The 24,182-nt window shown below is 48.8% G+C and overlaps 1 long non-coding RNA gene across 1 annotated transcript; it reads left to right on the forward strand.

Moving 5' to 3' along the window:
* The first annotated feature begins 9,673 nt into the window (after nt 1-9,673).
* Nucleotides 9,674-23,751, forward strand: LOC114898387. The gene is made up of 3 exons (XR_003794350.1): nt 9,674-9,815; nt 12,572-12,733; nt 23,640-23,751. It is a non-coding gene; the product is annotated as an uncharacterized LOC114898387 (long non-coding RNA).
* Nucleotides 23,752-24,182: the final 431 nt, after the last annotated feature.

The raw sequence follows: 24,182 nt of genomic DNA on the forward strand, positions 1-24,182 counted from the left end.
AGCTCCATTGGGGTGGGGGAAGGGCTCACTGGCTGACCACGAGTCAGCGGATGCTAAAACTGGTCACTCAGTGGATAGGTGGCAGGTTTGGAGTCAGATTTGCTTTTGTGTCCTGGTTTTGCCACCTGTACCTTGTAAGACCTTGTGTGAGTCATTTTCAGCCTTCAGTTTCCTTTTCTCCAGAATTTCTGGTGGTGCTGTTATAAAGATGAAGTGGGGGAATGACAGGAGCCAGAGGACTGCCCTCGTCACCTCTTCCAACCTGGTGGGCACATCTGGGCACAGCAGTGGAAGAGAGGCCTTTTGCACCTGGCAGTGAGGAGGGGATGCCCACTGTACTGTTAGTCTGGGCACTGTGAACTCATCCTGCAGGGACACTGCCCTGGAAGGTGCGGAGAGGCCCTCCCCATACCCCTCTCCATCCCACGGCACCCCGCTGCAGAGAGGTGCAAGGACCTGGGGAAAACAGGTCTCTCCACCCTCAAACCATGGTCCCTTGAGGTCTTTGAGGGCTGAGAAATCAGGCAGGTGGAACACACATGGAATGAGAGGGGACCTGGAGGATGGAATGGGAAAGAAGCCACTTCCGAAACTCTAGTTCCTCCCATGGATCCTATAATGGTTAGAAGGGCCCCTTGGACCCGAAGTCAAAGACCCGCGTACATATTCTTCCAGACTGTGTGTTTTCTCCACTCATCCAAGCCCTTGAAGCTGGGAATGCGCTGCCCCCTCCTCTCCAGGAGAGGGATGGTGGGCACTGATGCTTCTGTATGCGGGCTCAGCACAGTACTCCGTGCTTGTTGGCTGTTAATAAGTAAGGAATCTTGGAGAACTAATTTGAGCCCCCAGTTTTACTGACTAAAAACAAACAAACCAAAAACACATAAAAACTGAGGCTCAGAGAACAGTGGGACTAGAGAAAGGAAAGTTCCTGCCCTTTTCAGTTGCCTCTAGAATCTTCATGACTATTTGGAGAAAGTGACTGGACCCCTACAGTGAGCTGCCCAAACTGAGGAGCCTGGCCTCTGGGGCTCCAAGGAGCAGCCAGTGCATCTGAGGTTGAGGGTGATTGAGCAGCATAATGTCGTAAAGCCAGCTGCCTGAGTTGGAACCCAGCACTAGCTGTGAGACCTTGGGCAAGATACTTCCTATCTGGGAGCCTCTGCTTCCTCATCCATCAAATGGGACAATAATAGTTTTTTTCCTTATAGATACTATTCTTTCCATTACCTCTTAGTCTGAAATTGGAAACAACAAACTAGATAGCCTTCTTTTTCCCTGAAAAAGCCAAATAGCAGAGGACCCAAAAGGAAAGGGGTGGAGCCAGGCTTTGGACTCTTCTAGTCCAGACACTGGGACCTTTGGGGAGGAAATAGCCCAGGGCTGGGGAACAGGGCTGTGGCCCAGCACGCTTCTGCCCCTACATTGCAGTGTGACCCTATTCTGGTTGCCGTGCCTCTTCGGGCTGCTTTGAACAACAGAAGGGTTGAACTTGGTGGCCCCTAAGTTCCGTGCAGCCCTGAGCCCCTGAGATCCCCAGCCGCACAGCTGGGCCCTCATTCTCTGGGATGCAGCCCAGGCCTCAAGCAGCCTCAGCAGCTAAAGAAGCAGCGCTTTGCTGGGCTCTGGCCCACTGCCCAGAGGAGATCACTCAGCCCCGGGGAAGCCCTCGGTTTGCTGGTTTGGATGCTGAGAAGGGCCAGGCAACAGGGACTTCGGCCTATTGGCCTCTGGTTCCAGCCGAAGCTTTTCAGGGATGGATGCAGAGCAACAGGACTGGCAGAAGCCGTGAAAAAAGCAGCCTGGAGCTCACATTCTGTAGCCTTGCTTTGAAGTCCATAACCTCGGCCACATGGGAAGTGATGAAGGCCTGAAAGGAAACAATGGCTAGTGGGCCACAGGGGAAGTTTCCTGTTTGAAAAGGCCTGGGTAAGGGATGGATTCCATGTGCGGGGACAAGTATTAGTAGGTGGAGGCTCTGTAAAGGCCAACAAGCAGGGACCAAAGCAGGTACCCCAACACTGATTCAGTCAGTCAAGAAGCAGGGATCTAGTGTGTTCTCTGTGTGTGACACTGGGTGGCAGCTGTGGGGATGTCATCAAAGGGGTCAGATGGGGCTGGCTTGGAGGACTTTATGATCCATGAATAATGTATGTGGTATAGACCACACACAAATGATGGGGGGGAAGGGGGGGGGAGGGGAAGTACTCAATCCCAGGGGGCTCCAAGGACTGCCAGGTGGTGGCCCAGAGCTGGCTGCTTTCCTCTGTTGGGCAGGTGGTAGGTCGGTTTTCCTCCCTTGGGCAGTGAATCATCCGAATACCCCCTCGCTCATTTCAACAACTACAAACACCAAATCGCCCTGACTCTGAATTGTGCCCCATGCGTTGACTGGCTGGCTCTAGTGACTGCTCTCTGGAGTCACTGGAGGCTGGGTGAGTATGATCATCCTTGTCTGCAGACAAGCAAACTGAGGACCAGTCAGAAGTACCTCACCCAGGCCACCCAGCTTGAGGCCTGGAACTGGGATTTGAATCCATGTCTGACTATCTTCGAATCCTGTATTCATTCCAATAAGATGCTGACTCCCACTGTCTTCCCATTGCCTTGTAGCAAGGATAGACAACACCCCCAGGGCAGATTTTGTCAGAAATGTAGACATTTCCAAGGAAAATCGGCTGCTTTGCTTGCCTCTCCCCACTGTAAGCAGGAAGACAGCTCAGTGTTCGTAGGGCCACCAGGAGAATGCCTAGTGGCCTTCTCCTTCCACAGATACTTCAGCTTGGGACCCAATGTCCTCCAAGGTCCCCCGGGATCTTGATGCCTCCACTTCCACTCAGCAACTCCAGGAGTTCTTGGTGACTCATGCAAAAGAAAAAGCAAGGTCCTTGCAGAGCCAGGCAGAGCCCACTGGAGTCCTCGTGAGGGTCTCTCCAATGACCTTGAGCAAATTTCGGAACACTCTGAGCCTGGGCCCCCTCATCTGTTAAGACAGTGACAACCAACCATGCCAAACAAAACATACAGCTTGGTTCTGAGAACTGAATGAGTTAACCTGTGTGAAGCCACCTGACTCTAAGAAGATATTCAATAAATACTATTCGTCATGAGATAGAATTGGGGTATTTTGTGGCAAAAAGAAAGATTATGGGAATTATAATCATTGAACACTTAAAACATTCCAGTTACTATGCTCAATCCTTTACTTGAACAATTAAGCCTCCCAACACTCCTTCGAGGCAGGTAGTATCCCCTCACTTTGCAGGTAAAGAAACTGAGGCTCCAAGACGTTAGGTTACTTTCCCAAGATCAAAATCAAGAACCTGACCCAGAACCCAGGAGTTTAACATCTAAGATGCTCTGCAACAATTCCCACTTTCCTGCCATGACTGGAGGATCCTTCCCTGAAATACGCTTTCGTCTATCTTTAGATTTTTGTTTAGATAAGCAAGACCTTTCTGAAGGGGCTTCACATCCCTCATGACAATAGTTACTCCTTCTCCTACACGCTCAGGACACTGTGGTTATTTTTATCCACTGCATTTTCCAAGTATTACATATATTTACACATCTGTCTCTGGCACTAAGTGGATCCTCTTGGAGGGCATGGACAAAATCTTATTTTATTTCTTTGTTCCTCTCCAAGCAACCATTACCCATAGCACTGTGCACACCCAGCTTTTGCTAAATGTTTGTTGACTTGAGGTGTGTGTTAGGCAGAGTTGACCAGAGAGCGTGACGGACCTTGGTCCGAATCCCTATTCCCACTGACTGCATGACTAGGCGAGTGACTCAATCCCGCTGGGCCTCCCTCAGTCTCCTCACCTCTAAAACAGGATAATAGCACCTACCATCATGAGGTGTTGTGAGGATGAAATGAAAAAATGCAGGTGTTGCGTTTACATAGTGCCTGGGCACATGTTACACAGTCAGTAAATGTGTGTGATAACACCTGAGGGGTAGAGACTGGACAAGGTGGATGCTAGTGACAAGGAAAGAAAGAAGTAGCCCTGGGAAACATGCAGAAACAGGGATGCTGCTGAAGACCAAACTTGCTTCCTTTTTAGAGCATGGTGGAATAGAGAGAGATAAACAGGTTGGAGATAATTTAGGGAAAGTTCAGTAAAATGTAGAAGGGCCAACAAAATGTGTTTAAGACTGCCGTGACAAGAGGGGGAAAGGAATTGGTTAGAAGTGAGAGAAGCCTGAAGCAGTGTCCCAGAGACTCTGTCCAGGATGAAAGAAGGGGCTTGGAGAAGAGAGAGATATGCCTATTCTACCAAAATAAGGAAAACGCTGGGGGGGACTGGGGGGGGGGACATGCAGCTGGGAGGACATTACAAACTAAGGTGGCTGTGGAAGGAGCAGCTCCTGTTGGATCCAAAGGGAGGATCTGAAAGCCAAAAGGAATGAATAATCCAGGCATTGGGCTCAAGGCGGGAGGCAGCTGTCCATTTATGGCTTGATGAACACTTGACTAAGCCCTTTCAGTTAAAGAAACTCCTTCTAATGCAGTTTGGACTGAGATGTCTTTAGCTGGAGCACACGCCTCGCCAAAGATCCCACCCAGGAGGGAGCAGAGAGCAGTGGAAGCGGGGGGACCCCAGACCCATGGCACAGTCTGTGGAGACTGCCGCCCACTCTCAGCCCTGGGGTGGGGCAGCTGAAAGTTGCCAGGTGGTACGAGGAAGGCCTTCCGTTGGCAGTGCGCTGGGCCTCTTTGTCAAATCAAACAGGGTCCTTCTCTGAGCTTCAAACCTAATCTCTGCAATTTAAATCAAAATTTGTGGACACAGAGGCTTCTACCTGCAGGAGGTGGCGGGAGGGAGAAGGTTAGGGGCCTCTTTCGGTAGTTTAGAGACAGGGGGCTGCTCTGAACTGAAGTCCTTGCTCCCTCCTCTGACCATCCCTCAGCTCTTTTTTCTACAGTGAGAGAGGAAGGAGCTTGCCAAGTGGCAGGAGCCAAGTCATTAAGCAGCCTGCAGGGGCAGAAATGGTCTTTCTGGCCTCAGGACTGGAGCGAGGTTGTCCAAAGCAATTTACAGGCTCACTTGAAAGGTGACATGGACGGGGAAGTGGCTGGGGAAGAAAAATTCCTTCATCCACAGAGCGTGGAGGCAGACCTGCCCTGCCTGTTAACCAGAAATAGCACTGGGAGCTGGGAGCCTGGAGGAACACCTCCAGCCAGATGTGAAGAGACCCTGTGGACAGATGTGTGCATGTGTGAATGCCCCTCTCGCTCTAATGCAGGCCCAGGTTGCGGGGGGGGCTGGTGGGTGGTGGTGGTTATGCTCTACTCAGTTATTCAAGGGCCCAGGTGGCCCTGGCTTTACCATGTTCAACACGAGGCTGCCCTGTGTCCCAACATCCAGCTGATGGGGAGAGAACATAGAGATCATACCTAGGTCATGGTACCTGAAGTGGCACGCACCACCTCACATGCCATTGGCCAGAACTCATTCCCAAGGATGTGCTAAACTGCAAGGGAGGATGGAAAGTGAAGCTTAGCTGTATGCCCAGGAAGGAGGTGAAATGGATTTGGTGATCCGTCAGCAATCTTTGCCACATGCCCCCAGTAACCCAGAAAATTTGGTGATAGAGGGTTGGACAGAGGTGCCTGAGAAATAAACAGATTGCTGAGACCTGTAGGGCTTGGGACAATATCCCACCTTGGGGTAGCCTTAATAGGTGACCCATCCTTAACCTTAGGAGCAGGGGGCCCCGTGGGGAAGACATTTGGGGGGGGGCGGTCAGGTAAGATCCAACTTGGAGTGCTAGAAGAACTGTGGCAGCTCTTGGCCTGGGGCAGAGGTGCTCTGGAGGCCTCCGGGGAATGCTCTGAGGAGAGGACGAGGGCCTGGTCACTGAGGGCGAGGTCTGGGTTCCCATGAGGCAGGTACAGGGAGCCTTAGGTCCAGCCCAGGTCACCAGGGTAGAAGAGAAGGCAGGGGTCAGGGACACACACTCCACACTGCAGTACTTGTGTGTAATTCTCCTGTGCCCCATCTTCATGGAAGGAGAGCCGGGGGGGCCAGGGCCTAGCCGGACGAGGCCACCTAGGGGTGAGCAGACAAGAGATGTATCACTGCTCAGGACGCTGGGGTGAGGATGGGAAAGCAGGGCGCCTGGCATCTGAGGAGGAGGGTCCCAGAGTAAGGAGAAAGGGCTCTACAGGAGAACAGGGACACGGAGCCAAAGAACCCTCTTCTGTACGGGGTATAAGGTGTGGCTTTTCATTTTTATGCTGACGTTGTTACTTTTGGGTGTCCCGAGCTATCCAACAGAACTTTCTGCCATGATGGAAGTGCTCTCTATCTGGCTGTCTCACATAGCAACCACTAGCTGCATGTGGTTACAGAGCGCTTGAAGTGTGGCTAGCATGACTGAGGAACTACATTTTGAATCGTATTCAATTTTAATTAATTTAAATGAAAATAGACACAGGCGGCTAGCAGCTACTGAGTTGGACAGCACAGGCATAGTTTCAGCCCAAGGGAAGTAGGGTGTGGGTTGTCATTACTTTGTCTGAGTCTCCTCATGCTCTGCCTGTCACTGCTCCTGGGCCCTCGGCTCTGTCCCAGCTTTGGCTTAAGATGAGCCCTGGGTGGACAGAGGGTCTATGTCTACCCTCAGGTTTGGGCAGATTAGAGCCTCTGAAATCTTCATTTGCTTTCATCCCTGTGGGTCTGGGAAGAGAGGTCAGTCAGAGTGCTGGGCAGCTGGGAAGCATTACTGAATCTTTGTGGTCCTAGTGCTGGAGATGGAGAAGGGGCTTGGACCCTGAGCTCTCTGTCCTCGGTTTCAAGGTGTTGGGCTTCAGTCCCGGCTCCTTCGTTGATAGGAGGGTCAGAGACATTGAGGCCCGACTGATGCATCCGCAAGAGGCTCAGGGGCGGCTCACAGCTCGCGGATGGGAGATGTAATTGCATCTGCCACTCTTCTGCTCCGTGCCCAGACTGTCTAATTGGTAAATGCTTTGATGCCCACTATTCACCCGCCACCCCCGCTCACCCCTCCAGCCACCCCCCAGCTGCATTTTGAATCATCAGCACTTTGTTCCTTTCTAGCACATCCCCTCCCCTGGTTCCCAGACCAGCTGAACTAGCTCTGCTTCCAAGCCTATTGTCACTGTCTGCCATCCTGTCACCACTTCAAACATTATCAATAGACATGACTGTCTGTCTCTGTCCCAGAGGGACCCCCAGGTCCAGGGCTGCCTTGCCAGTGCTCTGGGCAACACCCGAGTCCCCGGAGTCTGCTCTACAGTCTAGACCATCCCCCGCCCTCCTCTTGGCTCAGGCGCAAAGCTGGAGGGGCGGGACCTCCACCAATTCCTGTCCCTCTTCTTGGCAGCTCTTCCTCTTCTCTTCTTTCTCTTTATTCTCCTCCCTCTGGAGGAGCTGATTTTCAACCTCTCTACAGGATACAAGGTGGGCTGGTCCCCAAAATAGTATTTGAAGTTGGTGAGAGGGAGATAACAGGAGAGAGGTGGAGCCCTGTGTGGCTGCAGGGCCCTGGAATCCAGGTGGGTCTGGTCTGCTTCCTGCCCCCTTACACAGGGTCATCTTTTAATCAATACCAAACTTTTCTTCCAACCTTGAAGGCTGCCCCAGTCTCCACAGGCCTGAACTGAAGTTATCCTCAAGTCCTGGTTCAAGTCCTACCTGAGTCCCTGACTCTGGTCTCACTAGGCCTCCCAGGCCTTCTTAGAATGGGCACCAGAAAGCTCTTTCTAAAGGGCAAACGTAAGGTATCCTGCTCTGTGTAACATCTTCCAGTGGACCCTCAATGACTCCCCAGTAAGGGCTGGACTCCTTAGCAGGACTTAGGTGTGTCACAACGTCTTCCTCTTCTCCAGCCCCATACTCTCACGAGGCCAGGCTGCTCACCTTCATTTTCCCCTCTAGCTCACATATGACGTGTGATGGTCCTGTGAAAGGCCTGTTCCTCTGGGTATAGCCAAGATTATTCACAGTTCACCGTGGGCTAGCTCTAAGCCCACTCATTTCTCTTCTACTCAGGAAATGCCCTCACTCTCCATCACCATTCAGATCTGCTCAGGCACGCCACCTCTGTAACGTATTCCTTGTCTCCTAACGCTAGACAGGCGGCAGTAGTCCTCGGTTCTGTCAAAAGCACCCGCGTGAGGTTTTGTAGTTTTAATTTCCTTATCTCTCCTGCGCCTACCCCTAGCACCCAGCACCCAGGTGGGCTCCTTCATATCAGCTAGCAGAATGGAATGAAGCCCACCCTGACCATCAGCCTGGAGGCTTTCTCCCTGCCTGAAGCCGGATTGCAGGTCCTGGCTCAGAATGGACAGATGAGAGGATGAACGCAGGACCTATGGTTGATATCATTCGTCAAGTGCCCTTCAAGCATTGACTGGTACTGAAAGCTGTTGTTTTCCAGGCGTGGCCTCGACCCCAGCCTTCTCCTTTCTGAAGGATGGAGACCCAGGTGGGGCCAGTGTAGTTTCTTTCACAGAGCAGATGCTCCATAAACATTTATTGGATGATTAACTCCCAGTGTTCAGCTCTCAGGATGATGCTGAGCTCAGATTAAGTTCTGTTGTTTTCGTTCTCTTCTTTGTTTTCTGGTCTACAGGGAAGTGCAAACGATAGTCTTAGGGAGGACCAATGTAAGCCACTTCTTCCCACCCACTGTCCCCTTTACGGTTCTAGAGTCAGAGATTTCTGAGCTGGGCCCAGCAAGCTCTCCCCCGTCTCTGGACTGCTCTCTTGGGACCAGCTTCCCACAGCCTCCCCCGTCCCCAGGAGGAGCCAAGACATCTTATTCATGGATGCTCCTTCTGTGCAGGGCTTTGGCGGTGGCTGCTCTTCCACCACTCTGCCACTCGCTCAGCCGGGGCCCTGCCAAGTTTCCTCCTCCACACCTGATGGCGTACCTGGCCGGGTTCTCAGCCTCACTTGGGATTGCTTTCTTTGGTTCCAAGCTGGGTTGCCTTTCCTCTTCTTCTCTGAAGGAGCACCCATGGTGCCTGGACCTTTACCAGTTTGCCACCCAGTTCCTTTTATCTCCTGACCTCGTCCCCGTGTGCATCTCTTAGAGCACGGCCAGGGCCCTTCTTACTTGGTCTTTACTTATTTATTTTTCTGGAAGATTTTTTTAAATTTGTTTTTTAATTGAGGTAATATTGGTTTATAACATTATGTAAGTTTCATACGTACAACCTTATATTTCTACTTCTGTATACACTTCAGTGTACTCCCCACCAAATATTTCGTTTCCATTCGTCACATGCAGTTGATCCCCTTTAGCCATTTTGCCCTCCCTGCTCTCCCTTACCCTCCAATCACCACTATGCTGTTCTCTGTATCTCCCTGTTTGGTTTGGTTTGGTTTGTTCATTTATTTTGTTTCTTTGTTTGCTTGTCTGTTTTTATTCCACATATGAGTGAAATCGTATATGGTATTTGTCTTGCTACATGCGACCCACTTCACCTAGCACCAATACCCCCAACATCCATTCATGCCGCTGCAAAGGGCAAGACCCCATCCTCTTTATGACTGAGTAGTACTCCATTGTGTGTGTGTGTGTGTGTGTGTGTGTGGTGTGTGTGTGTGTAGATATAGATATGATATAGATATACACCACATTTTCTTAATCCATTCATTGGAATATTTTTTCACTTTCTCGGTCTTTAGCACCAGACTGCACTCGTCCTCCTTGAGCCTCAGTGGTGTGTGTTACCTCCCTCTATCATGCTGTGGATTCCTTGAGAGTGGGCTCTGGGACTAAGTACAGCTCTTCAGCCTCCCATGCTCTCCACGTTCTCCCTCAGGACCTTGCCCATGGTAAGCCTTAATGCCTTTTTATTGATTACTCAGAGATGGAGGTTCATTAAGGGGTTTTTGAAACTTGGGATCTCTTCCATTAAGACAATGGTACTTGGGATCTCTTCCATGAGGACAACGTTTCCCAAGGTGGGTTGTAGGATATCAATGGGTGTTATAGGATAAAGAGACCCATGATCAACTAAAACATTTCGTAGAGCCCTTAATGTGTTCATGTACATTGTGGTTTTCCAAGTTAAAAGATGTGGGGGTCTAAGTTCCCCATGGATTAGGATCCCCATGGACACAGGACCCTAAGACAGGTACTCAGGATGGTAGGAGACATCTACTATATCAGGTAAAGGATAGAAGGCAACTGGTTAGGGCAAAGACCAGGGTAAGGTCAGCAAGTAAAGCCAACCTCACAAAGATGCACTCTGGATCACAGGGCTCGCACAGCTAACGCCAGATGGGACTCCCAGTAGGTGAAGGGAGCTCTCAGAATCTTATCTCTCCCCAGCACCAGGGGGTGGTGCACTGTCATCAATAGCTTAACCAATAAACTTTCACTCAAACTACCATACACCTGGACCCAACAGCCAGATTACAGACAGAGAATTTCTAATTAAGGACTGCCAGGACTTATAAGCAAAATAGATGGCTTTCTATGAAGCTGGACTGGCCATAGCCAAACAAATTTGGCCAAGAAACCCTTTTTTTTTTCTTGAAACCCCTCAGGGGATTGATGTGTCTGGGAACACACCTTGGTAAATGTGCCTTAGAGGCACTAATCTCTCTTCGCATCAGGGAGGAAAATCCATATGACCACCACTGGTGTTCTGTGGACCTTTTGTTTATAAAGCACCTCTGGGTACTTATCCTATCATAGGAATCTCCCAGCCTTCCCCTGGATGGTAGGACTAACGTGGCCATTGTCCCCATGGTACAGGTGACAGAAGGCAGGGAGGGCCCTGGGTTGGAGAGTCCTGAGTCATGCATTTGAAAGTCTGCTCTGCTAGTTACTATTTGTGGGCTATCTATCTCTGAAATGGGAACATCTGTCTCACAAGGTTACTGACAGGATGAAATGAAAATATGTGTTAGGTTACTATGTAAAACCCCCTACCCCAATATGTGTTTATTGGACCCATGCTGTGTGGCTCTCCATAAAGAAGAGTTACCACTCACTGGGTGCCATACACAGTTCTTGGCACTTTCTGTATGCTTTTTTTTTTTCTCTCTCTCTTTTCTCTTTTTTTTTCTCTTTCTCTGTATGCTATTGAATGTAATCCTCCCAATACCCTTGTGGTGAGGGTTGGTTATTATAATCCCCACTTTCTAGATGAGGAAACTGAGGTTCAGAGATTTGAGATTTTCCCAAGTTTACATACCTAAAGTAACAGTCAGAAAACTTGAAGTCAGAGCCAAACCCAAAGCCCATGTTCCATGCTCTTTAATGGTGAGTTAAGATGCTAGTTCTAAAAAATAAAAAAACAAGGCCTGGGCTTCCCTGGTGGCGCAGTGGTTGAGAGTCCGCCTGCCGATGCAGGGGACACGGGTTCATGCCCCGGTCCGGGAAGATCCCACATGCCGCGGAGTGGCTGGGCCCGTGAGCCATGGCCGCTGAGCCTGTGCGTCCGGAGCCTGTGCTCCGCAACGGGAGAGGCCACAACAGTGAGAGGCCCGTGTACCGTAAAAAAAAAAAAAACAAGGTCTACCTCACATGCAAAAACAAAAACAGATGAAAAGGATACTCATTCTAGGCTATGCTGAATAGGGTTCCATATCATAAACATCAACAGTATTAATGTTAATCTTTAAAATTAAAAGCAGTAAGTTGGGGTTAAAAGAAGTGTGCCCAAAGCTTAGTTCCACAAGCAGCAAATCTTTCTTGTCTGTCTTCCACTTTCCTGCTCTGGGAAACAGGGGATATTGCCACTATTTCCCAAGGCTGTTGCAAGAAGTAAATTGACCTAGAATATGCAAAGCAGCTACAACAGTGTCTGGCTCTTGGCAGACACTCAATAAGTGTAGCTGAATGAGATTCTTTGTAGCTTATAATCCAGCAATAACACATAGGAACATGCCCGCAGATAACAGTGATTTTTAACACTGAATATAAGGGCGGTGAAGACATCAGTGCTCATTTCTATTACTGTGTTTTAACAATCAGGCGGTGAGACATGAGGGCAGGGCAGGAGCAGGCAGAATAACCTAGGGGTTAAGAGTACCACACAACCTGATCAAATCCACTTACCAGTTTGGGGCCCTTGGGAAAGTTACTCGGCCTCTCCGTGCCTGTTTCCTCGTCTGTAAAATGGCAGGTTAGTTGTGAGGACTGAAGGAGTGAATATATGCAAAGCACTTAGAACACTGACTGGCACAGGGTCAATGCTGTGTAAGCATCCACCACCCCCCGCTACCAGCTGTCTCTCCCTCCTCTGAACCCTTGTAACTCTCATGAATGCCAAAGACAGGTTGGGATAGCTTTCATGCTTTGGCATTTTTTGGCGTATACGCGTTTTATCGCTCCTACTAGATTTAAGCAATTTGAGGGCAGGATGCTGTCGGATTCGGCCCACGCAGAGCTCATACAAAAGCAGGCGCTCCACAGCTGATTGTGGAATCAGTGAAGAAACCAATGAATTAGAACACAGCCTTGGGGTCCAGTTCTGAAGGGCAGGGGGCATGTGCTTCCCCCTCCCGTGCAACTCCATGGCCGGGCCCTTTCACTACGCTGGTGTCCCTCTGCTTCTCTCCTCTTGTCCGGGCTACAGAGATCCCAAGAAGTGCACCCGTGCTCTGAAGAGGCAGACTGAGGCTGTAGGGGCCCGGCCGCCCCTCCCCACAATGCTTTGGCCGGTCAGCCAGCACCCGAGACCGCAGACCAGCCTGACAGGCCGGCGGAGTAAGTGCTCAAAAGCATGTGGGAGTGTGAGGTAAGAAAGTGTTCCCCCCACTACTGTCTGAAAGCCCACCCTTGCTCTCCAGGCATCCTCTGAGACAGCTCAAAGATGATTAGCATAGGAAGTCATTAGCTACGAGGCTTTCTGCAGCTCAGGGTAGGAAAAGTGATCAAGGGCCCAAGGGACTGAGATGGGGAGGAGGAAAGGAGGCAAATTCTGGAGCCTGGGAAACAGAGGATTGCTCTCTCTCCTCTCCAGGGTCCTGGTAGTTAGGGTCTGGCTCACAGGGTATCAGAGGGGAAGGAGCTCCAGAGGTCCTCAGTATCCAACCCTCCTAGGGAAATGACCAGAGGGGGCAGACCACACTGCTCACATCTGTCCCAGGCTCATTCCTCACCCCTGTCTTCCCATCCTCTTCCCAACCCCCTCCACTGATGTTCAACACATGGGCCATTCTTCCGGGAGGCCACCTGGCACAGCTGCCCAAACTTGGGCTTTGGGAACAATCAGACCTGATTTCAGATGAGGACTCTCTCAATTATTGTCTATGTGATGCTGGTCAAGTTCCCTAACCTCTCTGGGCTTCAACTTCCAATATTACTAACGTTACTATGCCAACAACACTAATTTCACAATATTGTTGAAATTGACGAGGGCTAATTACATTGTCTCCAATGGTGCCTAGTACATAGTAGGTGTTCAGCAAATTATTATTGGGGGGATACAGTTCCAGGCCTAGTCATACCGTACAATCCCTTTCCCTCTGTTTTCAGCCAGCTGAAAGCCAGCCAGAGTCACGACAAGGCATCAGGAGACCTGGGGTGGGCAGGACAGTCCTTCCTGTTCTCTGGGTGACCTGTCAGGGAGAGTTACAGGCTGAGTGCTGAACCGAACCTCGTGTTTGTATGTGTGTTGTAGGCAAGGGCATTTGCTAATCAGACCAAGCCATCCTCCTGCCCTGAACCCTCTAGATGAGCTGTTTGTCTCCCCTCCCCCTCAATCCCTACTTGCTTTTCTCCAGTAAAGACCTTGGGGTCTGAGTAGACAGATAGGTTGGATGCTTGATTGGGGAAAGAAACATTGCAAGAGTGACATCAGTAACAAACAAGAACAATAGCAAATTTTTGAGGGCAGACTGTTTGGTAAGTTGTATGCCCATTACTTCATTATCACAACTCTTAGAGAAAGGTACTCTTATTATTCCCATTTTATAGATAAAGAAACAGGCTCAGACAGATCCAAAAACTTGTCCAGGGTCACACGGTTAACAAGTAGGGACATCGGATTTGAATTAGTCTGACTCCAGGGTCCAGCTACCATGAACCCAATACCTTACCAGATGCCTTAAATAATTTCTAATCCTCACAACAACCTTATGAGCTGGATATTGCTTTTTTTTACTACTAAGAAAACAAAGTTAGAGAGGATAAATGACTTGCCCAAGGTCATACAGCTGGGAGCCGTGAAGCCAGCGTCCAAATCTGAAGCCTATATATTTTCTCCATTCCACTCTACCCTAGAGCCTCTGATTCGGCAGAGCTTGGAAGGGGGACTCTGAAGAGAAGGGAAACTGACCCTGATAAACACCTAGTATATTGTTGATGTTTTTACACAAGCACCTCATTTAATGCTCACAACCACTCCATTAAGAGGGTATAATTAGCTCCAAGGAGAAAATCAAGCTCAGAGAGTGCAGTGACTTTCCCAAGATCATACAGCTACAAGCAGTAAAATGAGGAATCATCTTCACTACTGGCTCCAGAGGACTTGCTGTTTCTACTGGAGTGTACCATCTAAAACGCCCCTTTTGCAGGCTTTGTGACTGCACTTTGTTCCCAACCCAAGGCTCCCTCTGTGCTTCAGGAGACTCACCTCTATGGATGGCATCACAGGGCTCCTTGCCCTCTGCCTTCCGCTTTGGGTTAGATGAACAGGAAGCTTCGGGAGGAGATCAGAAGCCATCCAAGAAAGATCAGGGTATTTGCTCCGCTTGCTCTCTCCCTCCCTTGCTTTGAAGCTACAGCTCCCCCTCCTCGCATGGCTCCAGCTCTCCCTGGGTCCCCAAGAACACTATTTCAGGCCTGGGGGTGGGAACAGCTTCCTGCTGTTTCCCGTCTCCAGCTGCCTCAACATTCCTTGTTGAGTCCCTTAATGCTGTCACACCCCTGCAAATGGTCCCTTCATCACTTACTTTCATCATCCCAGTTAAGTGTCTTTCTGTTTCCTGCTGGGGCCTGACCAAGTCTCCTAAAGTCCATCTGAGGCTGCTCCTCTTGGTCTACTTGGAAGGAAGGCCAGTGGCTTCTTTGCGGGTCAGATAGGTCCAGGGCTTTCCCAGACGAATTAGTGATGGGCAGGACAGTGGGCAGGCCCTGGAGGCAGGCTCCTGATACTGTCCTTGCCTCTGTCCATCTGGAACTGCAGTTTGGGGCAGCTCAGCCTTTCCACTTCCTCATCGTTAGTATGTGGGCTTCAACTAGATGTTCTCTCTTAACTGGAGGGTAAAGGACTTGCCGATCCTGCACAGCAAGGCAATGATGTGAGGACGAGAACTCCTGGCTTTTAAATCAGTTACTGGTTCTCTGCTTTACTCTGCAGTGTTTCCCTTCACAGCTCAATAACTATTTCACCAGCGGTGACTCAAAATAATCACCCCCTCCATGCCATACCAGAGAGCTTAGGTCCTGAAAACAGTCACAGCTCTTTGACTTATTCTGCCACTTTGCCTTCCCAGGTCCCTAGCTTCTGGCTTTCCTCACATGGGAGAGCTGGTTAAAAGTCAACATTCCCAGAACTGAATGAGGAGAAGCTCGGGGAGAAGGGAAGAAGCCTGATCTCTCCCCAGCGGTGTGTGTACCAAGAGAAGATGAATGTGATGCTCTGGGAGTTCAGCTATCTCCCGGGAGAGAAATGCATCCGTTGATTACATTTCCGTTCTGAAAAACATGGTCCTTGGAATAGTGCTTAGCTGATCCTGGCACTGGGCTGTGAAAGCTAAATTGTCTCTGCCCCCAACTCATCCCTCCCACATGGTGGATTTGGAGAAAGAGCTGGATTTGGAGAGGTTGAGGAGGAAGGGGGGCCCAGGACATGGCAGGGGCTGGAGGTAGAGCATGTGAAGACATGGTGCTGTGGGGTTATGCCCCTGGCACTCCTGGGGGGCAAATAGAAGGGCCCGCGCGGGACTGCGCAGGGGCTTAAGAGGTGTGCACAAAGTCAGAGACCTCTCGGCCCGGGCACCGTCCATGGAAGGCAATGTCGATTCAGCATTGCCCCTCTGCTTCCCACTCAGAACAAACATTCTTTCCTGTTTACACATTAGGGGGTCATGTCTGGAGGAGGTGGAGAGGAGAGCCCCCTGCAGCTCCTCTAGGAAGCTCCTGGGAGGGAGTGATAGGGAACAGACAAGACCAGGGCCAGAGAGCATGGGAGGAGAGAGGATCCATCCATGTTGAGTCCCGGGGGAGGAGGGCTGCACTGCAGACAGCTGGCAGTGCCAGAAGCTGGGGGCAGAGGGCACATGGCAGGAGACAGGAGGAGGAGCTACACTTCACGTCTAAGAGGAGGAGGTACTGGTCCTCTGTTTCCCTTTGGGCTTTTGTTGTTTAACTGAGTGATTCCTGGCCCCGGGGCAACACAGAGCATTTCTCTGACATGCACTAGAGAGGCGACTTAATTGCCTTCAGATTCTGCTTGGGGTTTTTCCCTCTGAATTTCACCAAATGGTCCAGGTTTACCCTGACTGCCATTTTAGTGTGTTTTATTTTCTCTACCACCTAATGTCCCAGAGGTCCCCAGAAGCTGCACACCTTTCTGTAAGCCCCAGGGTGAGCCTCCCTCTGAAAGTCTGGACCAGGCCCGGGAAGATCGGCTCATGGGCTGTGATTTGGGCACCTTGCCCCCTCCCCTGCCCACATGCCCTCCTTCCTAGAGCACACAGCCTCTCAGGCAGTGTCTGAGATGCCATAATATGGAAAGAGCTAATTCCTTGGAAGAAAATGTAGGCTCCTCTTTGGGCCTTGGATTTAAAATGCAGACTCGAGGTAGGGTAAACTGCCTTGCGGTTTAGGGTGAATTTATCAGTTAGCTTTTATCCTCTAAGAGAGACTGATCTGACAGTACCTGGTATCACCTGGAACTGCTCCACCTCTGAACCCTTGACTTCAAACATGCCACTCTCTGGGTACAAATCTTCTGTCCTTTCAGCTTTTCCCTAAACCCCTCATTCTTCCTCAAGACCTTCAGCTCTCAACCCCTCTGAGTCTGTCAGCTCCTCCTGACCTCACCCCTTCCCTGACTAGGTCTCCGCTCCTTGATTGACCATTTGACCCAGCCTCTTCTGTTCTTTCTGTTTTTGAATTTTTGAATTTTTTTTTATACAGCAGGTTCTTATTAGTTGTCCATTTCATACATATTAGTGTATACATGTCAATCCCAATCTCCCAGTTCATCCCACCACCACCACCACTACTTCCCCCCCTTGGTGTCCATATGTTTGTTCTCTACATCTGTGTCTCTATTTCTGCCTTGCAAACCGGTTCATCTGTACCATTTTTCTAGGTTCCTTATATATGCGTTAATATACGCTATTTGCTTTTCTCTTTCTTACTTCACTCTGTATGACAGTCTCTAGATCCATCCACGTCTCTACAAATGACCCAATTTCGTTCCTTTTTATGGCTGAGTAATATTCCATTGTATATACGTACCACATCTTCTTTATTCATTCGTCTCTCGATGGGCATTTAGGTTGCTTCCATGACCTGGCTATTGTAAATAGTGCTACAATGAACATTGCAGTGCATGTGACTTTTTGAATTATGGTTTTCTCTGGGTATATGCCCAGTCGTGGGATTGCTGGGTCATATGGTAATTCTATTTTTAGTTTTTTAAGGAAGCTCCATACTGTTCTCCATAGTGACTGTATCAATTTTCATTCCCAACAACAGTACAAGAGGGTTCCCTTTTCTCCACAATCTCTCCAGCATTTGTTGTTTGTAGATTTTCTGATGATGCCCATTCTAACTGGTGTGAGGTGATACCTCATTGTAGTTTTGATTTGCATTTCTCTAATAGTAAGTGATGTTGAGCAGCTTTTCATGTGCTTCTTGGCCATCTGTATGTCTCCTTTGGAGAAATGTCTATTTAGGTCTTCTGCCCATTTTTTGATTGGGATGTATTTTTAATATTCAGCTGCATGAGCTGTTTATATATTTGGAGATTAATCCTTTGTCCATTGATTCATTTGCAAATATTTTCTCCCATTCTGATGGTTGTCTTTTCGTCTTGTTTGTAGATTCCTTTGCTGTGCAAAAGCTTTTAAGTTTCATTAGGTCCCATTGGTTTATTTTTGTTTTCATTTCCATTACTCTAGGAGGTGGATCAAAAAAGACCTTGCTGTGATTTACGTCAAAGAGTGCTCTTCCTCTAAGAGTTTTATAGTGTCCGGTCTTACATTTAGTTCTCTAATCCATTTTGAGTTTATTTTTGTGTATGGTGTTAGGGAGTGTCCTAATTTCATTCTTTTACATGTAGCTGTCCAGTTTTCCCAGCACCACTTATTGAAGAGACTGTCTTTTCTCCATTGTACATCCTTGCCTCCTTTGTCATAGATTAGTTGACCATAGGTGCGTGGGTTTATCTCTGGGCTTTCTATCCTGTTCCATTGATCTATATTTCTGTTTTTGTGCCAGTATCATATTGTCTTGATTATTGCAGCTTTGTAGTATAGCCTGAAGTCAGGGAGTCTGATTCCTCCAGCTCCATTTTTTTCCCTCAAGACTGCTTTGGCTATTTGGGGTCTTTTGTGTCTCCATACAAATTTTAAGATTTTTTGTTCTAGTTCTGTAAAAAATGCCATTGGTAATTTGATAGGGATTGCATTGAATCTGTAGATTGCTTTGGGTAGTATAGTCATTTCACAATATTGATTCTTCCAATCCAAGAACATGGTATATCTCTCCATCTGTTTGTGTCATCTTTGATTCCTTTCATCAGTGTCTTATAGTTTTCTGAGTACAGGTCTTTTACCTCCTTAGGTAGGTTTATTCCTAGGTATTTTATTCTTTTTGTTGCAATGGTGTATGGGATTGTTTCCTTAATTTCTCTTTCTGATCTTTCGTTGCTAGTGTAAAGGAATGCAAGAGATTTCTGTGCATTAATTTTGTATCCTGCAACTTTATCAGATTCATTGATTAGCTCTAGTAGTTTTCTGGTGACATCTTTAGGATTCTCTATGTATAGTATCAGGTCATTTGCAAACAGTGACACTTTTACTTCTTCTTTTCCAATTTGTATTCCTTTTATTTCTTTTTCTTCTCTGATTGCCGTGGCTATGACCCAGCCTCTTGTAATCTGGCCCTGTGTTAGTGTCCTAGGGCTGCTGTAACAAAGTACCATAAGCTGGGGGGGATGTGGGGGGAGGTGTCTTAAAACAATGGGAAACTTATTGTCTCATAGTTCTAGAGGTCAGAAGTCCAAAATTAAGGTGTTGGCAGTGCCGCGCTCCCTCTGAAGGCTCTAGGGGAAAATCTTTCCTTGCCTCCTCCAGCTCCTGGTGGTTCCTGGTGTCTCTTAGCTTGTAGCAGCATAACTCCAGTTTCTGCCTCATCTTCACATGGCCTTCTTCCATGTGCATCCTTTTCTGTCTCTTATAATGACACCAGTCATTGGATTTAGGGCCCACTCTAATCTAGTATGACCTCATCTCAATTCTTACCTAATTGCACCTGCAAAGACCCTATATCTGGAACCAGACTTCAGAGAGATAATGGAGCTCAGTGAGCAGGAACTCCCTCGACCTCCAGCCCTAGGGCCCTAAAAATTATCCATCTTTTCACCTTTCCCACCTTCCTTCCACACATTTAAGGCTCTAGGCCTCCCTCCTCTTCTTGGAGGTTCATTCAGATCTTTACAACACTTGCCTGGTCTACGGTAAATTATCCTGACTATATTTTTCTGCTTCCACATTCATCCCACTCTTATCTCTCCTCTCATTCCACTCTGCTGCTTAAAAGCTATTCATTCATTCATTCATTCACTTATTTATTAAGCACCTACTATCTGCCAGCCATTATGTTAGCTCGGGTCACCACTCTGGCCTCATTTGCTGCAACCAATGAAATCATTGCCAGAAAGAGCTTTCCATGGCTTTGCCATAGGGTAAAGTTCACTTTCTTACGTTGTGGATAACGCCCTTAATATGTGACCCCACCTACCCTTGACCTCTGTCTCCCATAGCTCACACATCTAGCCAGGCCAAGCCGCGGTCTTATACTTGCACACCATGGTGCTTTTCCTCTGATTGAAATGCCTCTGCCTCCTGTCTGCCTGGAAAGCTAGTCATCTCCAAAGATTCTGTGCTAATGTTACCACCTCCCAAGAGCCTTCCTGGACAATCCTGTCCTGGACCCCCTATTTTTTGCCACATAAAACTCTTACTGCATGAATCATACTGCCTTTTGATGATTTGAGAGACATGTCTCTCTCTTTTCCCTTGGAGTCCAGGACAATATTTTATTCATTTTTATATCCTCTGTATCTGGAATATGTTTTAATAAATGTTTAAGTTTTTCATAAAAGAGATGGTGGAAGTCTCAATTCAGCTGAGTGCTGAATCTGCATAAAAGAGTTAGAACCTCCCCATCTCACCCCATCCCCTGCACCTGACCCCACTGTGCGTTCTCCTTGGCTTCCCACTGCCAAGGGGGCTCCACTGGGTTAACGGGGTTGAATTGTGTCCCCCCCAAATCATATGTTGAAGTCCTAACTCTCAGTATGTAGAATATGACTTTATTTAGAAATAGTCTTTGCAGATGTAGTCAGTTAAGATGAGGTCATACTGGAGTAGGGTGGGCCCCTAATCCAATGTGACAGGTGACTCTACAAAAAGGAGACATTTGGACATAAACACACACACAGGGAGAATGCCTTATGGAGTTGAAGGTGATGCTGGCACAAGCCATACAACACCAAAGATTGCCATCAAACCACCAAAAGCTAGGCGAGAGGCATGGAACAGACCCTCTCTGTTCCATGCCTCAGAACCAACCCTGAGGTGGCCCTGATCTCGGACTTCTAGCCTCCAGAACTGTGAGAAGATAAATTTCTATTGTTTAAGCCACTCTGTTTACGGCATTTTGTTACCCCAGACCTAGGAATCTAACACAGGAGATAAAAGTGCTCAGAGAAAACACTGCCTTTGATTTCCACAGCACAGCCCTTCATCTTTCATACCCATGTGCCATTTGATCCCCCATAAACCTGTGAGGTGGTGTCCTTGGTTATTACTCTCCCCACCTTCAGATGAAAAAACTGAGGCTCAAGAGGGGCAAAGCCATTTGGCTTACAGTTTTCCCTGGGTTTTCTTTTTTTTTTTAATGGGCAGAAACAGACTTCAATTTTGGTCTCTTTCCACTACTACATCAGGCTGCCTTAAGGCAGCTTTGAAATGTCCAAAATATTATGTGATTTGTGAAGTTGTTATCATTATTCATGAATAACAACATGCGGTTAGTCTTCTCCAGGAGAGCCCGGCCTTCAAGGCTAAAGCCTGTTGTACTCACAAAACAGCTCCATAGATCCTGTAGGACCTCTTTCAAGGCCCCCAGGAGCAGGGGACTGTTGACCCATCCGAGCTCCTAGAACCACTGTGTGCCCACCCTGCCCCAAGCTGAGGACCCGGGGAAGGCATTCACCCAGGCTACACTTGCTCTCCCCACCCTGGCCAGAGGAGCTTCCCCAAAGAGTGGCCATTTCTCTCTTCTGAAGAAGGAGTTCTGGAGACCAGCCCAGGCCTGCTCTTATACCTCAGGGTCACATCTCACCCAGACATCCCCCAACCATTCTCTCAGGCCCAGTGACCCTCCCCCAGTGGGATTTCCTTCTTAAAGCTGCCATCACCCACTCTCATGCCCAAGACTCTCCTACTCACTCCACCCTGGCTGCAAGGGAGCCAGAGTCCCCAGTGACTCCTTCCTCTTGTTACCGAACTGGACTCCCGTCCACTCGCCCCAGTGTAGGAAAGTCAATCTACTGACCCCGCAGTTGTGGTGAAGGACACTACAGCATTTTTTTATTGTAGGGCACCAAGCAAGGGGAACAGGCAGCTAGCGCTCAAAAGACCCGAGCTCCCCAGTGACTTTCCAGCAAGAGTTTTTAAAGGCAGCATTAGTGGTGAGGGTTGCAGGGCACATGATCAGCTCCTGGACATTTTTCTGATTGGTTGGTGGTGAGGTAACAGAGTGATGCTTTGGGAATCTTAATCATCAACCTTTTGGTTCCAACTAGTCTGGGGTCTACGTGCTCCACCAGCTAGGGGTCTTAGTTTCTGCAGGACAACTCAAAGATATGCACCAGATTGTTATGTATATTCCTCGAGGCAGAACTAGGAGTCCTATGACTCTATTGTTCTAATTCTTAACTGCTTGAGCCTGCTCTTTGGAACTTGGGGAAGGTCAAACAAGAAGCAGGGGACAGACATGGAGGGGCTTATAGCCAGGAAGGCCCCACAGGGTCCTGCTCAGTTTCAGTCCCCTCTTTTTTTTTTTTTTTTTTTTTTTGCGGTAGGCGGGCCTCTCACTGTTGTGGCCTCTCCCGTTGCGGAGCACAGGCTCCGGACGCGCGGGCTCAGCGGCCATGGCTCACGGGCCCAGCCGCTCCGCGGCATGTGGGATCTTCCCGGACCGGGGCATGAACCCGTGTCCCCTGCATCGGCAGGCGGACTCTCAACCACTGCGCCACCAGGGAAGCCCCCGCCCCCCCCCCCGCCTTTTCTTTGATGCTCCTCAATGCTGAGGGGAAGAGGGGTGGGATAAGAAAGAAAATAAAGCTTTGGATAGAGAGGTTAATCATAAGCTCCTCAGGGGAACTCGGTTTTAGGGGGACTGGGTTTCACTTTCTGTCACTAAAGACAGGCACACAAGCCATTTCCCTCTTTTACTGTGGATCACTGCACGGAAATAGAGGGTGAATGATTAAAGTAACAACCATGGGTATGTTCCAAAGCTTTAAAAAATTTTCCTGACACCCAACTGGACCTCTGATTTTCTTGCTGGAGTGACAACAGCAAACAGTACTTGGAATCTTGGTTTTATTCCTTGGCATGCGTCCCATCAAACCCATTTTTTAATGAAGAGAGAAGGAAGATGCCATCAAGGTAGACTGCTAGCTGCCAGCCAGGACTACCCCGATGGCCACCGTGGAGGCATGTGATTTCTGGGGCTTTCGAGATTGGGTTGCAGGGGAGCAGAATTTGCCACCATAAAACATGTCTCTTTGGCATTTTGTTTTAAGCTGTTGATTTTCTGAGAAACAGCAGACACGGGAAGGGCTCTGAAAACCAAGTAGGAATTGGTCTTTTGTAAGAAACATTTATATGTATAAGGGAAATCTCCATTTGTAAGTATGTTTCCTTCTGTATACTTAGAAGAGGAGGATGACCAAATCTCTAGAAACTCTTGGGCTTCCCTGGTGGTGCAGTGGTTGAGAGTCCGCCTGCCGATGCAGGGGACACGGGCTCGTGCCCCGGTCCGGGAGGATCCCACATGCCGCGGAGCATCTGGGCCCGTGAGCCATGGCCGCTGAGCCCGCGCGTCCGGAGGCTGTGCTCCGCAACGGGAGAGGCCACAACAGTGAGAGGCCCGTGTACGGCAAAAAAAAAAAATCTCTAGAAACTCTCATCCGTGGAGAAAGCTATGACTTAAAGCCGCATAACAACCTTTCCCTTGTTTACCGTGCTTTTCCTGGTAACCTCCCGTATCTGACTCTCACCACCCTCAACATCCTCTTTTATTTTTAGCTGATGATGATATTTAAGGTGAGGGCTTTGGCCATTTCGGTGAGTTAACTCAGCTTTCCTGGGTCTCTTTCATGTATACATGTTATTAAACTTTGTTTGATTTCCTCCTGTCACTCTGTCTCATGTCAATTGAATTCTTAGGCCAGCCAGAAGAACCTAGAAGGGAAGAGGAAAATCTCTTCCAATTTCCCTGACAATCGGCAACGAAGGTGGAACGCAACTTTACAGGCTGTGTTGCAGGAAAGAAAGTGGGGCCAGAGAGGATGGTCACATCGCAGGTCTCAGGCAAGTCCTTGGAAAGGCCACCGAGTGTGGGATCTTGGCTTTGCGCAGGAAAGAATTCAAGAGCGAGCCATGATAAAGTAAAAGAAGGTTTATTCAGGGAGATACACACTCCATAGACAGAACGTGGGCCACCCCAGAAGGCAAGCGGCACCAGGGTCTGGGGTTGTTAGTTTTTATAGGGGTGGGTAATTTCATAGGCTAATGAATGGGAGGAGTATTCCAGCTATTTTGGGGAAGGGGTGGGGATTTCCAGGAATTGGGCCACCGCCCACTTTTTGACCTTTTATAGTCGGCCTTGGAACTGTCATAGCACCTGTGGGTGTGTCATTTAGCTTCCTGATGTGTTACAATACTGAGGCTCAAGGTCTAGTGGTCTGCCACCTTGGACCTAGTTGGTTT

The sequence above is a fragment of the Monodon monoceros genome, unplaced genomic scaffold (genome assembly GCF_005190385.1).
Source record: "Monodon monoceros isolate NGI ecotype Baffin Bay Population unplaced genomic scaffold, NGI_Narwhal_1 Super_Scaffold_18, whole genome shotgun sequence".
Classification (NCBI taxonomy): Eukaryota; Metazoa; Chordata; class Mammalia; order Artiodactyla; family Monodontidae; genus Monodon; species Monodon monoceros.